An 18,203-nucleotide genomic window follows, 5' to 3' on the forward strand; every position below is an offset into this window, starting at 1 on the left:
GTGCACTCTCTGGACTCACTGCACTGCATCCCCAGTGGTGACAGTGCACTCTCCGAACTTGCCGGGGTGCATCGCCAGTGGTGCCAGTGCACTGTCTGGACTCACTGCACTGCATCCCCAGTGGTGCCAGTGCACTCTCTGGACTCACTGCACTGCATCCCCAAGGTGCCAGTGCACTCTCTGGACTCACTGCACTGCATCCCCAGTGGTGCCACTGCAACCTCTGGTCTCACTGCAGTGCATCCCCAGTGGTGCCAGTGCACTCTCTGGACTTGCCGGGGTGCATCCCCAGTGGTGCCAGTGCACTCTCTGGACTCACTGCACTGCATCCCCAGTGGTGCCAGTGCACTCTCAGGACTCACTGCACTGCATCCCCAGTGGTGCCAGTGCACTCTCTTGACTCACTGCACTGCACCCCCAGTGGTGCCAGTGCATTCTCTTTACTCACTGCAGTGCATCCCCAGTGGTGCCAGTGCACTCTCTGGACTCACTGCACTGCATCCCCAGTGGTGCCACTGCACTCTCTGGACTCACTGCACTCCATTCCCAGTGGTGCCAGTGCACTCTCTGGACTCACTGCACTGCATCCCCAGTGGTGCCAGTGCACTCTCTGGACTCACTGCACTGCATCCCCAGTGGTGCCAGTGCACTCTTTGGACTCTGCACTGCATCCTCAGTGGTGCCAGTGCACTCTCTGGACTCACTGCACTGCATCCCCAGTGGTGCCAGTGCAATCTCTGGACTCACTGCACTGCATCCCCAGTGGTGCCAGTGCACTCTCTGGACTCACTGCACTGCATCCCCAGTGGTGCCAGTGCACTCTCTGGACTTGCCGGGGTGAATCCCCAGTGGTGCCAGTGCACTCTCTGGACTCACTGCACTGCATCCCCAGTGGTGCCAGTGCACTCTCTGGACTCACTGCAGTGCATCCCCAGTGGTGCCAGTGCACTCTCTGGACTCACTGCAGTGCATCCCCAATGGTGCCAGTGCACTCTTTGGACTCACTGCACTGCATCCCCAGTGGTGCCACTGTACTCTCTGGACTCACTGCACTGCATCCTATTGGTGCCATTGCACTCTCTGGACTCACTGCACTACATCCCCATTGGTGCCAGTGAACTCTCTGGACTCACTGCACTGCATCCCCAGTGGTGCCAGTGCACTCTCTGGACTCACTGCAGTGCATCCCCAGTGGTGCTACTGCACTCTCTGGACTCTCTGCACTGCATCCCCTGTGGTGCCAAGGCACTCTCTGGACTCACTGCACTGCGTTGCCATTGGTGCCAGTGCACTCTCTGGACTCATTGCAGTGCATCCCCAGTGGTGCCAATGCACTCTCTGGACTCACGGCACTGCATCCCCAGTGGTGCCAGTGCACTCTCAGGAGTCACTGCGCTGCATCCCCAGTGGTTCCAGTGCAGTCTCTTGACTCACTGCACTTCAACTCCAGTGGTGCCAGTGGACTCTCTGGACTCACTGCACTGCATCCCCAGTGGTGCCAGTGCATTCTCTGGACTCACTGCACTGCATCCCAGATGGTGCCAGTGCACTCTCTGGACTCACTGCACTGCATCCCCAGTGGTGCCAGTGCAGTCTCTGTGTTAGTGTTGGGGAGAATCGAATGGATGTTTTACTAATGTCTCTTAGGTAATGGGACCTACAGTATAATTAAGCATTGCCAAATGTACTTACATTATCAATTAATCTCTGTATACTGGATACTTAGGGAGTACATTGAACAATCAAAAGAGTCATTGAAGGGGAACCTTGGGAGGGAACAGGTACAACCTGACCTTAGATAAGGGCCTGGAAATAATGAAATGAGTTGAAGCAGAACCAAGAAGCGGAGGGAGCATGCGTCGAGTAAGAAAGGTGAAAGGTTTAGCGGAGAGGAAGACTCCTTACTTCATCTGGACGACCACCTGGACGACCACCAGAGTGCGCCACGCATGTGCAAAGGGGAGGGGAGCTAATTAGAATGAAAAGCGAGGCTGCTGTTGCAACCTCTAAGAATATGTATACCTGACGCAATATTGTATGTATAAATAACGGCTGGGAAGTAACGGGACTTGAAGCCAGATTTGGGCACCTGCCCCGGCTTCCAGCGCTGAATAAAGCACCTTCATATAATCACTTGGTGATTATGTGGTTGCTAGGCTAACATCTGGACTCACTGCAGTGCATCCCCAGGGGTGCCAGTGCACTCTCTGGAGTCACTGCAGTGCATCCCCAGTGGTGCCAATGCACTCTCCGGACTCACTGCAGTGCATCCCCAGTGGTGCCAGTGCACTCTCTGGACTCACTGCACTGCATCCCCAGTGGTGACAGTGCACTCTCCGAACTTGCCGGGGTGCATCGCCAGTGGTGCCAGTGCACTGTCTGGACTCACTGCACTGCATCCCCAGTGGTGCCAGTGCACTCTCTGGACTCACTGCACTGCATCCCCAAGGTGCCAGTGCACTCTCTGGACTCACTGCACTGCATCCCCAGTGGTGCCACTGCAACCTCTGGTCTCACTGCAGTGCATCCCCAGTGGTGCCAGTGCACTCTCTGGACTTGCCGGGGTGCATCCCCAGTGGTGCCAGTGCACTCTCTGGACTCACTGCACTGCATCCCCAGTGGTGCCTGTGAAGTCTCTGGACTCACTGCAGTGCATCCCCAATGGTGCCAGTGCACTCTTTGGACTCACTGCACTGCATCCCCAGTGGTGCCACTGTACTCTCTGGACTCACTGCACTGCATCCTATTGGTGCCAGTGCACTCTCTGGACTCACTGCACTACATCCCCATTGGTGCCAGTGAACTCTCTGGACTCACTGCACTGCATCCCCAGTGGTGCCAGTGCACTCTCTGGACTCACTGCAGTGCATCCCCAGTGGTGCTAGTGCACTCTCTGGACTCTCTGCACTGCATCCCCTGTGGTGCCAAGGCACTCTCTGGACTCACTGCACTGCGTTGCCATTGGTGCCAGTGCACTCTCTGGACTCATTGCAGTGCATCCCCAGTGGTGCCAATGCACTCTCTGGACTCACGGCACTGCATCCCCAGTGGTGCCAGTGCACTCTCAGGAGTCACTGCGCTGCATCCCCAGTGGTTCCAGTGCAGTCTCTTGACTCACTGCACTTCAACTCCAGTGGTGCCAGTGGACTCTCTGGTCTCACTGCACTGCATCCCCAGTGGTGCCAGTGCATTCTCTGGACTCACTGCACTGCATCCCAGATGGTGCCAGTGCACTCTCTGGACTCACTGCACTGCATCCCCAGTGGTGCCAGTGCAGTCTCTGTGTTAGTGTTGGGGAGAATCGAATGGATGTTTTACTAATGTCTCTTAGGTAATGGGACCTACAGTATAATTAAGCATTGCCAAATGTACTTACATTATCAATTAATCTCTGTATACTGGATACTTAGGGAGTACATTGAACAATCAAAAGAGTCATTGAAGGGGAACCTTGGGAGGGAACAGGTACAACCTGACCTTAGATAAGGGCCTGGAAATAATGAAATGAGTTGAAGCAGAACCAAGAAGCGGAGGGAGCATGCGTTGAGTAAGAAAGGTGAAAGGTTTAGCGGAGAGGAAGACTCCTTACTTCATCTGGACGACCACCTGGACGACCACCAGAGTGCGCCACGCATGTGCAAAGGGGAGGGGAGCTAATTAGAATGAAAAGCGAGGCTGCTGTTGCAACCTCTAAGAATATGTATACCTGACGCAATATTGTATGTATAAATAACGGCTGGGAAGTAACGGGACTTGAAGCCAGATTTGGGCACCTGCCCCGGCTTCCAGCGCTGAATAAAGCACCTTCATATAATCACTTGGTGATTATGTGGTTGCTAGGCTAACATCTGGACTCACTGCAGTGCATCCCCAGTGGTGCCAATGCACTCTCCGGACTCACTGCAGTGCATCCCCAGTGGTGCCAGTGCACTCTCTGGACTCACTGCACTGCATCCCCAGTGGTGACAGTGCACTCTCTGGACTTGCCGGGGTGCATCGCCAGTGGTGCCAGTGCACTCTCTGGACTCACTGCACTGCATCCCCAGTGGTGCCAGGGCACTCTCTGGACTCACTGCACTGCATCCCCAAGGTGCCAGTGCACTCTCTGGACTCACTGCACTGCATCCCCAGTGGTGCCACTACAACCTCTGGTCTCACTGCAGTGCATCCCCAGTGGTGCCAGTGCACTCTCTGGACTCACTGCAGTGCATCCCCAGTGGTACCAGTGCACTCTCTGGACTCAGGGGACTGCATCCCCATTGGTGCCAGTGCACTCTCTGGACTCACTGCACTGCATCCCCAGTGGTGCCAGTGCACTCTCTGGACTCACTGCGCTGCATCCCCAGTGGTGCCAGTTCACTCTCTGGACTCACTGAACTGAATCCCCAGTAGTGCCAGGGTACTCTCTGGACTCACTGTACTGCATCCCCATTGGTGCCTGTGAAATCTCTGGGCTCACTGCAGTGCATCCCCAGTTGTGCCAGTGCAATCTCAGGACTCACAGCAGTGCAGCTCCATTTGGTGCCATTGCACTCTCAGGACTCACTGCACTGCATCCCCAGTGGTGCCAGTGCACTCTCTGGTCTCACTGCAGTGCATCCCCAGTGGTGCCAGTGCACTCTGTGGACTCATTGCACTGCATCACCTGCGGTGCCAGTGCACTCTCTGGTCTCACTGCAGTGCATCCCCAGTGGTGCCAGTGGCTCTCTGGTCTCACTGCACTGCATCCCCAGTGGTGCCAGTGCACTCTCTGGTCTCACTGCAGTGCATCCCCAGTGGTGCCAGTGCACTCTCTGGACTCACTGCACTGCATCCCCAGTGGTGCCAGTGCACTCTCTGGACTCACTGCACTGCATCCCCAGTGGTGCCAGTGCACTCTCTGGACTCACTGCACTGCATCCCCAGTGGTGCCAGTGCACTCTCTGGACTCACTGCACTGCATCCCCAGTGGTGCCAGTGCACTCTCTGGACTCACTGCACTGCATCCCCAGTGGTGCCAGTGCACTCTCTGGACTCACTGCAGTGCATCCCCAGTGGTGCCAGGGCACTCTCTGCAGACAATGCAGTGCATCCCCAAAGGTGACAGTGCACTCTCTGGATTCACTGTACTGCTCGAGCCGCGGCAGCCGCTCCAGCCGCGGTAGCCCCTCCAGCTTCGGCAGCCGCTCCAGCCGCGGAGCCGCGGCAGCCGGTCCAGCCGCGGCAGCCGCTCCATCCGCTGCAGGCGCTCCAGCCGCGGCAGCCGCTCTAGCCGCGGAAGCCGCTCCAGCCGCTCCAACCGCGGCCGCCGCTCCAGCCGTGGCAGCCGCTCCACTCGGTAGCGGCTTTAGCGGCTGCCGCGGCTGGAGCGGCTGCGGCGGCTGGAGCGTCTAGAGCGTCTGCCACGGCTGGAGGGGCTACCGCGGCTGGTGCGGCTGAGGCGGCTGGAGCGGATGCCGCGGCTGGAGCAGTGCAGTGAGTCCAGAGAGTCCACTGGCACCACTGAGGATGCAGTACAGTGAGTCCAGAGAGTGCACTGGCACCACAGGGGATGCACTGCAGTTACTCCAGAGAGTGCACTGGAACCACTGGGGATGCACTGCAGTGAGTCCAGAGAGTGCTCTGGCACCACTGGGGATGCAATGCAGTGAGTCCAGAGAGTGCACTGTCACCACTGGGGATGCAGTGCATTGAGTCCAGAGAGTGCACTGGCACCACTGGGGATGCAGTGCAATGAGTCCAGAGAGCCACTGGCACTTCTGTGGATGCAGTGCAGGTAGTCCAGAGAGTGAACTGGCACCACTGGGGATGCAGTGCAGTGAGTCCAGAGAGTGCACTGGCACTACTGGGGATCTCACTGAAGTGAGAATGTATCTGAATCCCCGGTGGTGCCAGTGCACTCTCTGGACTCACAGCAGTGCACCCCAGTGGTTCCAGTGCACTCTCTGGAGTAACTGCAGTGCATCCCCTGTGGTGCCAGTGCACTCTCTGGACTCACTGTACTGCATCCTCAGTGGTGCCAGTGGACTCTCTGGACTCACTGCACTGCTCCAGCCGCGGCATCCGCTCCAGCCGCCTCAGCCGCACCAGCCGCGGTAGCCCCTCCAGCCGTGGCAGACGCTCTAGACGCTCCAGCCGCCGCAGCCGCTCCAGCCGCGGCAGCCGCGAAAGCCGCTACCGAGTGGAGCGCCTGCCGCGGTTGGAGCGGCTGCCGCGGCTGGAGCGGCTGGAGCGTCTCCGCGTATGCCGCGGATGGAGAGCCTACCGCGGCTGGACCGGCTGCCGCGGCTGCCGCGGTTGGAGCGGCTGGAGCGGCTGCCGAGGCTGGAGGGGCTAACGCGGCTGGAGCGGCTGCCGCGGCTCGAGCAGTACAGTGAGTCCAGAGAGTGCACTGTCACCTTTGGGGATGCACTGCATTGTCTGCAGAGAGCGCCCTGGCACCACTGGGGATGCACTGCAGTGAGTCCAGAGAGTGCAATGGAACCACTGGGGATGCAGTGCAGTGAGTCCAGAGAGTGCACTGGCACTTCTGGGGATGCTGTGCAGTGAGTGCAGAGAGTGCACTGGCACAAAAGGGGATGCACTGCAGTGAGCACAGAAAGTGCACTGGTACCACTGGGGATGCACTGCAGTGAGACCAAAGAGTGCACTGGCACAGCTGGTGATGAAGTGCAGTGAGTCCAGAGAGTGCACTGGCACCAGTGGGGAAGCACTGCAGTGAGTCCAGAGAGTGCACTGGCACCACTGGGGATGCACTGCACTGAGTCCAGAGAGTGCACTGACACCACTGGGGATCCAATGCAATGAGTCCAGAGAGTGCAATGGAACCACTGGGGATGCAGTGCAGTGAGTCCAGAGAGTGCACTGGCACTTCTGGGGATGCAGTGCAGTGAGTGCAGAGAGTGCACTGGCACAACAGGGGATGCACTGCAGTGACTCCAGAGAGTGCACTGGCAGCACTGGAGATGCAGTGCAGTTGAGTCCAGAGAGTGCACTGGCACCTTGGGGATGCAGTGCAGTGAGTCCAGAGAGTGCACTGGCACCACTGGGGATGCAGTTCAGTGAGTCCAGAGAGTGCACTGGCACCAGTGGGGGTGCACTGCAGTGAGTCCAGAGAGTGCACTGGCACCACTGGGGTTGCAGTGCAGTGAGTCCAGAGAGTGCACTGGCACCACTGGGGATGCAGTGCAGTGAGTGCAGAGAGTGCCCTGGCACCACTGGGGATGCAGTGCAGTGAGTCCAGAGAGTGCACTGGCACCACTGGGGATGCAGTGCAGTGAGTCCAGAGAGTGCACTGGCACCACTGGGGATGCACCCCGGTGAGCCCAGAGATTGCACTGGCACCACTGGGGATGCACTGCAGTGAGTGCAGAGAGTGCACTGGCACCACTGGGGATGCACTGCAGTGAGGGCAGAGAGTGCACTGGCACCACTGGGGATGCACTGCAGTGAGTCCAGAGAGTGCACTGGCACCACTGGGGATGCAGTGCAGTGAGTCCAGAGAGTGCACTGGCACCACTGTGGATGCACTGCAGTGAGTCCAGAGAGTGCACTGGCACCACTGGGGATGCAGTGCAGTGAGTCCAGAGAGTGCACTGGCACCACTTGGGATGCACTGCAGTGAGTCCAGAGAGTGCACTGGTACCACTGGGGATGCACTGCAGTGAGTCCTGAGAGTGCACTGTCACCACTGGTGATGCACTGCAGTGAGTCCAGAGAGTGCACTGGCACCACTGGAGATGCAGTGCAGTGACTCCAGAGAGTGCAGAGGCACCACTGTTGATGCAGTGCTCTGACTCCAGAGAGTGCACTGGCACCACTGGGGATGCAGTGCTGTGAGTCCAGAGAGTGCACTGGCACCACTGCGGATGCACTGCAGTGAGTCCAGAGAGTGCACTGGCACCACTGGGGATGCACTGTAGTGAGTCCAGAGAGTGCACTGGCACCACTGGGGATGCACTGCAGTGACTCGAAAGAGTGCACTGGCACCAGTGCGGATGCACTACAGTGAGCCCGGAGAGTGCCCTGGCACCAATGGTGATGCAGTGCAGTGAGTCCAGAGAGTGCACTGGCACCACTGGGGATGCAGTGCAGTGAGTCCAGAGAGTGCACTGGCACCACTGGGGATGCAATGCAGTGAGTCCAGAGAGTGCACTGGCACCACTGGGGATGCAGTGCACTGAGTCCAGAGAGTGCACTGGCACCACTGGTGATGCAGTGCAGTGAGTCCAGAGAGTGCACTGGCACCACTGGCGATGCAGTGCAGTGAGTCCAGAGAGTGCACTGGCAGCAATGGGGATGCACTGCAGTGAGTCCAGAGAGTGCTCTGGTACCACTGGGGATGCAGTTCAGTGAGTCCAGAGAGTGCACTGGCACCACTGGGGATACACTGCAGTGACTCCAGAGAGTGCACTGGCACCACTGGGGATGCAGTGCAGTGAGTCCAGAGAGTGCACTGTCACCACTGGGGATGCAGTGCAGTGAGTCCAGAGACTGCACTGGCACCAACTGGAGCTGCACTGCAGTGAGTCCTGAGATTGCACTGGCACCACTGGGGATGCACTACAGTGAGTCCAGAGACTACACTGGCACCACTGGGGATGCAGTGCAGTGAGTCCAGAGAGTGCACTGGCACCACTGTTCATGCAGTGCAGTGAGTCCAAAGAGTCCACTGGCACCACTGGGGATGCAGTGCAGTGAGTCCAGAGAGTGGACTGGCACTAGTGGGGATGCAGTGCAGTGAGTCCAGAGAGTGCACTGGCACCACTGGGGATGCAGCGCAGTGAGTCCAGAGAGTGCACTGGCTCCACTGGGGATGAACTGTAGTGAGTCCAGAGACTGCACAGGCACTACTGGGGATGCAGTGCAGTGACTCCAGAGAGTGCACTGGCACCACTGGGGATGCAGTACAGTGAGTGCAGAGAGTGCACTGGCACCACTGGGGATGCAATGCAGTGAGTCCAGAGAGTGCACTGGCACCACTGGGGATGCACTGCAGTGAGTCCAGAGAGTGCACGGGCACCACTGGGGATGCACTGCAGTGAGTCCAGAGAGTGCACTGGCACCACTGGGGATGCACTGCAGTGACTCGAAAGAGTGCACTGTCACCACTGCGGATGCACTGCAGTGAGTCCGGAGAGTGCCCTGGCACCACTGGGGATGCAGCGCAGTGAGTCCAGAGAGTGCACTGGCACTACTGGGGATGCACTGCAGTGAGTGCAGAGAGTGCACTGGCACCACTGCGGATGCACTGCAGTGAGTCCAGAGAGTGCACTGGCACCACTGGGGATGCAGTGCAGTGAGTCCAGAGAGTGCACTGGCACCACTGGGGATGCACCCCGTTGAGCCCAGAGATTGCACTGGCACCACTGGGGATGCACTGCAGTGAGTGCAGAGAGTGCACTGGCACCACTGGGGATGCACTGCAGTGAGGGCAGAGAGTGCACTGGGACCACAGGGGATGCAGTGCAGTGAGTCCAGAGAGTGCCCTGGCACCACTGGGGATGCAGTGCAGTGAGTCCAGAGAGTGCACTGGCACCACTGGGGATGTAATGCAGTGAGTCCAGAGAGTGCACTGGCACCACTGTGGATGCAGTGCAGTGAGTCCAGAGAGTGCAGTGGCACCACTGGGGATGCAGTGCAGTGAGTCCAGAGAGTGCACTGGCACCACTGGGGATGCACTGCAGTGAGTCCAGAGAGTGCACTGGCACCACTGGGGATGCAGTGCAGTGAGTCCAGAGAGTGCACTGGCACCTTGGGGATGCACTGCAGTGAGTCCAGAGAGTACACTGGCACCACTGGGGATGCAGTGCAGTGAGTCCAGAGAGTGCACTGGCACCACAGGGGATGCAGTACAGTGAGTCCAGAGAGTGCACTGGCACTTCTGGGGATGCAGTGCAGTGAGTCCAGAGAGTGCACTGGCACCACTGGGGATGCACTGCAATGAGTCCAGAGAATGCACTGGCACTAATGGGGATGCAGTGCAGTGATTCGAAAGAGTGCACTGGCACCACTGCGGATGCACTGCAGTGAGTCCGGAGAGTGCCCTGGCACCAATGGTGATGCAGTGCAGTGAGTCCAGAGAGTGCAGTGGCACCACTGGGGATGCAGTGCAGTGAGTCCAGAGAGTGCACTGGCACCACTGGGGATGCACTGCAGTGAGTCCAGAGAGTGCACTGGCACCACTGGGGATGCACTGCAGTGAGTCCAGAGAGTGCTCTGGGAACACTGGGGATGCAGTGCAGTGAGTGCAGAGAGTGCACTGGCACCACTGGGGATGCAGTGCAGTGAGTCCAGAGAGTGCACTGGCACCACTGGGGATGCACTGCAGTGATTCGAAAGAGTGCACTGGCACCACTGCGGATGCACTGCAGTGAGTCCGGAGAGTGCCCTGGCCCCAATAGTGATGCAGTGCAGTGAGTCCAGAGAGTGCAGTGGCACCACTGGGGATGCAGTGCACTGAGTCCAGAGAGTGCACTGGCACCACTGGGGATGCAATGCAGTGAGTCCAGAGAGTGCACTGGCACCATTGGGGATGAAGTGCAGTGAGTCCAGAGAGTGCACTGGCACCACTGGGGATGCACTGCAGTGAGTCCAGAGAGTGCACTGGCACCACTGGGGATGCAGTGCAGTGAGTCCAGAGACTGCACTGGCAGCACTGGGTATGCAGTGCAGTGACTCCAGGGAGTGCAGAGGCACCAGTGTTGATGCAGTGCTGCGACTCCAGAGAGTGCACTGGCACCACTGGAGATGCAGTGCAGTGAGTCCAGAGAGTGCACTGGCACCACTGGGGATGCACTGCAGTGAGTCCAGAGAGTGCACTGGCACCAATGGGGATGCAGTGCAGTGAGTGCAGAGAGTGCACTGGCACCACTGGGGATGCACTGCAGTGAGTCCAGAGAGTGCACTGGCACCACTGGGGATGCACTGCAGTGAGTCCAGAGAGTGCACTGGCACCAATGGTGATGCAGTGCAGTGAGTCCAGAGAGTGCAGTGGCACCACTGGGGATGCAGTGCAGTGAGTCCAGAGAGTGCACTGGCACCACTGGGGATGCAATGCAGTGAGTCCAGAGAGTGCACTGGCACCACTGGGGATGCAGTGCAGTGAGTCCAGAGAGTGCCCTGGCACCACTGGGGATGCAGTGCAGTGAGTCCAGAGAGTGCACTGGCACCACTGGGGATGCAATGCAGTGAGTCCAGAGAGTGCACTGGCACCACTGTGGATGCAGTGCAGTGAGTCCAGAGAGTGCAGTGGCACCACTGGGGATGCAGTGCAGTGAGTCCAGAGAGTGCACTGGCACCACTGGGGATGCACTGCAGTGAGTCCAGAGAGTGCACTGGCACCACTGGGGATGCAGTGCAGTGAGTCCAGAGAGTGCACTGGCACCTTGGGGATGCACTGCAGTGAGTCCAGAGAGTACACTGGCACCACTGGGGATGCAGTGCAGTGAGTCCAGAGAGTGCACTGGCACTTCTGGGGATGCAGTGCAGTGAGTCCAGAGAGTGCACTGGCACCACTGGGGATGCACTGCAATGAGTCCAGAGAATGCACTGGCACTAATGGGGATGCAGTGCAGTGATTCGAAAGAGTGCACTGGCACCACTGCGGATGCACTGCAGTGAGTCCGGAGAGTGCCCTGGCACCAATGGTGATGCAGTGCAGTGAGTCCAGAGAGTGCACTGGCACCACTGGGGATGCAGTGCAGTGAGTCCAGAGAGTGCACTGGCACCACTGGGGATGCACTGCAGTGAGTCCAGAGAGTGCACTGGCACCACTGGGGATGCACTGCAGTGAGTCCAGAGAGTGCTCTGGGAACACTGGGGATGCAGTGCAGTGAGTGCAGAGAGTGCACTGGCACCACTGGGGATGCAGTGCAGTGAGTCCAGAGAGTGCACTGGCACCACTGGGGATGCACTGCAGTGATTCGAAAGAGTGCACTGGCACCACTGCGGATGCACTGCAGTGAGTCCGGAGAGTGCCCTGGCCCCAATAGTGATGCAGTGCAGTGAGTCCAGAGAGTGCAGTGGCACCACTGGGGATGCAGTGCACTGAGTCCAGAGAGTGCACTGGCACCACTGGGGATGCAATGCAGTGAGTCCAGAGAGTGCACAGGCACCATTGGGGATGAAGTGCAGTGAGTCCAGAGAGTGCACTGGCACCACTGGGTATGCACTGCAGTGAGTCCAGAGAGTGCACTGGCACCACTGGGGATGCAGTGCAGTGAGTCCAGAGACTGCACTGGCACCACTGGGGATGCACTGCAGTTGAGTCCAGAGAGTGCACTGGCACCTTGGGGATGCAGTGCAGTGAGTCCAGAGAGTGCACTGGCACTTCTGGGGATGCAGTGCAGTGAGTCCACAGAGTGCACTGGCACCACAGGGGATACACTGCAGTGAGTCCAGAGAGTGCACTGGCACCACTGGGGATGCACTGCAGTGAGTCCAGAGAGTGCACAGGCACCATTGGGGATGAAGTGCAGTGAGTCCAGAGAGTGCACTGGCACCACTGGGGATGCAATGCAGTGAGTCCAGAGAGTGCACTGGCACCACTGTGGATGCACTGCAGCGAGTCCAGAGAGTGCACTGGCACCACTGGGGATGCACTGCAGTTGAGTCCAGAGAGTGCACTGGCACCTTGGGGATGCAGTGCAGTGAGTCCAGAGAGTGCACTGGCACTTCTGGGGATGCAGTGCAGTGAGTCCACAGAGTGCACTGGCACCACAGGGGATACACTGCAGTGAGTCCAGAGAGTGCACTGGCACCACTGGGGATGCAGTGCAGTGAGTCCAGAGACTGCACTGGCACCACTGGGGATGCACTGCAGTTGAGTCCAGAGAGTGCACTGGCACCTTGGGGATGCAGTGCAGTGAGTCCAGAGAGTGCACTGGCACTTCTGGGGATGCAGTGCAGTGAGTCCACAGAGTGCACTGGCACCACAGGGGATACACTGCAGTGAGTCCAGAGAGTGCACTGGCACCACTGGGGATGCACTGCAGCGAGTCCAGAGAGTGCACTGGCACCACTGGGGATGCACTGCAGCGAGTCCAGAGAGTGCACTGGCACCACTGGGGATGCACTGCAGCGAGTCCAGAGAGTGCACTGGCACCACTGGGGATGCACTGCAGTTGAGTCCAGAGAGTGCACTGGCACCTTGGGGATGCAGTGCAGTGAGTCCAGAGAGTGCACTGGCACTTCTGGGGATGCAGTGCAGTGAGTCCAGAGAGTGCACTGGCACCACTGGGGATGCACTGCAGTGAGTCCAGAGAGTGCACTGGCACCACTGGGGATGCAGTGCAGTGAGTCCAGAGACTGCACTGGCACCACTGGGGATGCACTGCAGTTGAGTCCAGAGAGTGCACTGGCACCTTGGGGATGCAGTGCAGTGAGTCCAGAGAGTGCACTGGCACTTCTGGGGATGCAGTGCATTGAGTCCACAGAGTGCACTGGCACCACAGGGGATACACTGCAGTGAGTCCAGAGAGTGCACTGGCACCACTGGGGATGCAATGCAGTGAGTCCAGAGAGTGCACAGGCACCATTGGGGATGAAGTGCAGTGAGTCCAGAGAGTGCACTGGCACCACTGGGGATGCAGTGCAGTGAGTCCAGAGAGTGCACTGGCACCACTGGGGATGCACTGCAGCGAGTCCAGAGAGTGCACTGGCACCACTGGGGATGCACTGCAGTTGAGTCCAGAGAGTGCACTGGCACCTTGGGGATGCAGTGCAGTGAGTCCAGAGAGTGCACTGGCACTTCTGGGGATGCAGTGCATTGAGTCCACAGAGTGCACTGGCACCACAGGGGATACACTGCAGTGAGTCCAGAGAGTGCACTGGCACCACTGGGGACGCAGTGCAGTGACTACAGAGAGTGCACTGGCACCATTGGGGATGCAGTGCACTGAGTCCAGAGAGTGCACTGGCACCAGTGGGGATGCACTTCAGTGGGTCCAGAGAGTGCACTGGCACCACTGGGGATGCAGTGCAGTGAGTCCAGAGAGTGCACTGGCACCACTGGGAATGCAGTGCAGTGAGTCCAGAGAGTGCACTGGCACCACTGCGGATGCAGTGCAGTGAGTCCAGAGAGTGCACTGGCACCAGTGGTGGTGCACTGCAGTGAGTCCAGAGAGTGCACTGGCACCACTGGGGATGCAGTGCAGTGAGTCCAGAGAGTGCACTGGCACCAGTGGGGAAGCACTGCAGTGAGTCCAGAGAGTGCACTGGCACCACTGGTGATGCACTGCACTGAGTCCAGAGAGTGCACTGACACCACTGGGGATCCAATGCAGTGAGTCCAGAGAGTGCAATGGAACCACTGGGGATGCAGTGCAGTGAGTCCAGAGAGTGCACTGGCACTTCTGGGGATGCACTGCAGTGACTCTACAGAGTGCATTGGCACCACTGGGGATGCAGCGCAGTGAGTCCAGAGAGTGCACTGGCAGCACTGGAGATGCAGTGCAGTTGAGTCCAGAGAGTGCACTGGCACCTTGGGGATGCAGTGCAGTGAGTCCAGAGAGTGCACTGGCACCACTGGGGATGCAGTGCAGTGAGTGCAGAGAGTGCACTGGCACCACTGGGGATGCACTGCAGTGAGTCCAGAGAGTGCACTGGCACCACTGGGGATGCACTGCAGTGAGTCCGGAGAGTGCACTGGCACCAATGGTGATGCAGTGCAGTGAGTCCAGAGAGTGCAGTGGCACCACTGGGGATGCAGTGCAGTGAGTCCAGAGAGTGCACTGGCACCACTGGGGATGCAATGCAGTGAGTCCAGAGAGTGCACTGGCACCACTGGGGATGCAGTGCAGTGAGTCCAGAGAGTGCACTGGCACCACTGGGGATGCACTGCAGTGATTCCAGAGAGTGCACTGGCACCACTGGGGATGCAGTGCAGTGAGTCCAGAGAGTGCACTGGCAGCACTGGGGATGCACTGCAGTGACTCGAAAGAGTGCACTGGCACCACTGCGGATGCACTGCAGTGAGTCCGGAGAGTGCCCTGGCACCAATGGTGATGCAGTGCAGTGAGTCCAGAGAGTGCAGTGACACCACTGGGGATGCAGTGCAGTGAGTCCAGAGAGTGCACTGGCACCACTGGGGATGCAATGCAGTGAGTCCAGAGAGTGCACTGGCACCACTGGGGATGAAGTGCAGTGAGTCCAGAGAGTGCACTGGCACCACTGGGGATGCAGTGCAGTGAGTCCAGAGAGTGCACTGGCACCACTGGGGATGCACTGCAGTGAGTCCAGAGAGTGCACTGGCACCACTGGGGATGCACTGCAGTTGAGTCCAGAGAGTGCACTGGCACCTTGGGGATGCAGTGCAGTGAGTCCAGAGAGTGCACTGGCACTTCTGGGGATGCAGTGCAGTGAGTCCACAGAGTGCACTGGCACCACAGGGGATACACTGCAGTGAGTCCAGAGAGTGCACTGGCACCACTGGGGACGCAGTGCAGTGACTACAGAGAGTGCACTGGCACCATTGGGGATGCAGTGCACTGAGTCCAGAGAGTGCACTGGCACCAGTGGGGATGCACTGCAGTGGGTCCAGAGAGTGCACTGGCACCACTGGGGATGCACTGCAGTGAGTCCGGAGAGTGCACTGGCACCAATGGTGATGCAGTGCAGTGAGTCCAGAGAGTGCAGTGGCACCACTGGGGATGCAGTGCAGTGAGTCCAGAGAGTGCACTGGCACCACTGGGGATGCAATGCAGTGAGTCCAGAGAGTGCACTGGCACCACTGGGGATGCAGTGCAGTGAGTCCAGAGAGTGCACTGGCACCACTGGGGATGCACTGCAGTGATTCCAGAGAGTGCACTGGCACCACTGGGGATGCAGTGCAGTGAGTCCAGAGAGTGCACTGGCACCACTGGGGATGCACTGCAGTGACTCGAAAGAGTGCACTGGCACCACTGCGGATGCACTGCAGTGAGTCCGGAGAGTGCCCTGGCACCAATGGTGATGCAGTGCAGTGAGTCCAGAGAGTGCAGTGACACCACTGGGGATGCAGTGCAGTGAGTCCAGAGAGTGCACTGGCACCACTGGGGATGCAATGCAGTGAGTCCAGAGAGTGCACTGGCACCACTGGGGATGAAGTGCAGTGAGTCCAGAGAGTGCACTGGCACCACTGGGGATGCAGTGCAGTGAGTCCAGAGAGTGCACTGGCACCACTGGGGATGCACTGCAGTGAGTCCAGAGAGTGCACTGGCACCACTGGGGATGCACTGCAGTTGAGTCCAGAGAGTGCACTGGCACCTTGGGGATGCAGTGCAGTGAGTCCAGAGAGTGCACTGGCACTTCTGGGGATGCAGTGCAGTGAGTCCACAGAGTGCACTGGCACCACAGGGGATACACTGCAGTGAGTCCAGAGAGTGCACTGGCACCACTGGGGACGCAGTGCAGTGACTACAGAGAGTGCACTGGCACCATTGGGGATGCAGTGCACTGAGTCCAGAGAGTGCACTGGCACCAGTGGGGATGCACTGCAGTGGGTCCAGAGAGTGCACTGGCACCACTGGGGATGCAGTGCAGTGAGTCCAGAGAGTGCACTGGCACCACTGGGGATGCAGTGCAGTGAGTCCAGAGAGTGCACTGGCACCACTGGGGATGCAGTGCAGTGAGTCCAGAGAGTGCACTGGCACCAGTGGTGGTGCACTGCAGTGAGTCCAGAGAGTGCACTGGCACCACTGGGGATGCAGTGCAGTGAGTCCAGAGAGTGCACTGGCACCAGTGGGGAAGCACTGCAGTGAGTCCAGAGAGTGCACTGGCACCACTGGTGATGCACTGCACTGAGTCCAGAGAGTGCACTGACACCACTGGGGATCCAATGCAGTGAGTCCAGAGAGTGCAATGGAACCACTGGGGATGCAGTGCAGTGAGTCCAGAGAGTGCACTGGCACTTCTGGGGATGCAGTGCAATGAGTGTAGAGAGTGCACTGGCACAACAGGGGATGCACTGCAGTGACTCCAGAGAGTGCACTGGCAGCACTGGAGATGCAGTGCAGTTGAGTCCAGAGAGTGCACTGGCACCTTGGGGATGCAGTGCAGTGAGTCCAGAGAGTGCACTGGCACCACTGGGGATGCAGTGCAGTGAGTCCAGAGAGTGCACTGGCACCAGTGGGGGTGCACTGCAGTGAGTCCAGAGAGTGCACTGGCACCACTGGGGTTGCAGTGCAGTGAGTCCAGAGAGTGCACTGGCACCACTGGGGATGCAGTGCAGTGAGTGCAGAGAGTGCCCTGGCACCACTGGGGATGCAGTGCAGTGAGTCCAGAGAGTGCACTGGCACCACTGGGGATGCAGTGCAGTGAGTCCAGAGAGTGCACTGGCACCACTGGGGATGCACCCCGGTGAGCCCAGAGATTGCACTGGCACCACTGGGGATGCACTGCAGTGAGTGCAGAGAGTGCACTGGCACCACTGGGGATGCACTGCAGTGAGGGCAGAGAGTGCACTGGCACCACTGGGGATGCACTGCAGTGAGTCCAGAGAGTGCACTGGCACCACTGTGGATGCACTGCAGAGAGTCCAGAGAGTGCACTGGCACCACTGGGGATGCACTGCAGTGATTCCGGAGAGTGCACTGGCACCACTGGGGATGCAGTGCAGTGAGTCCAGAGAGTGCACTGGCACCACTGGGGATGCACTGCAGTGAGTCCAGAGAGTGCACTGGCACCACTCGGGATGCACTGCAGTGAGTCCTGAGAGTGCACTGTCACCACTGGTGATGCACTGCAGTGAGTCCAGAGAGTGCACTGGCACCACTGGAGATGCAGTGCAGTGACTCCAGAGAGTGCAGAGGCACCACTGTTGATGCAGTGCTGTGACTCCAGAGAGTGCACTGGCACCACTGGGGATACAGTGCTGTGAGTCCAGAGAGTGCACTGGCACCACTGCGGATGCACTGCAGTGAGTCCAGAGAGTGCACTGGCACCACTGGGGATGCACTGTAGTGAGTCCAGAGAGTGCACTGGCACCACTGGGGATGCACTGCAGTGACTCGAAAGAGTGCACTGGCACCACTGCGGATGCACTGCAGTGAGCCCGGAGAGTGCCCTGGCACCAATGGTGATGCAGTGCAGTGAGTCCAGAGAGTGCACTGGCACCACTGGGGATGCAGTGCAGTGAGTCCAGAGAGTGCACTGGCACCACTGGGGATGCAATGCAGTGAGTCCAGAGAGTGCACTGGCACCACTGGGGATGCAGTGCACTGAGTCCAGAGAGTGCACTGTCACCA

This window comes from Anser brachyrhynchus (genome assembly GCF_964034855.1).
Source record: "Anser brachyrhynchus genome assembly, chromosome: 9".
NCBI classification, from domain to species: Eukaryota; Metazoa; Chordata; class Aves; order Anseriformes; family Anatidae; genus Anser; species Anser brachyrhynchus.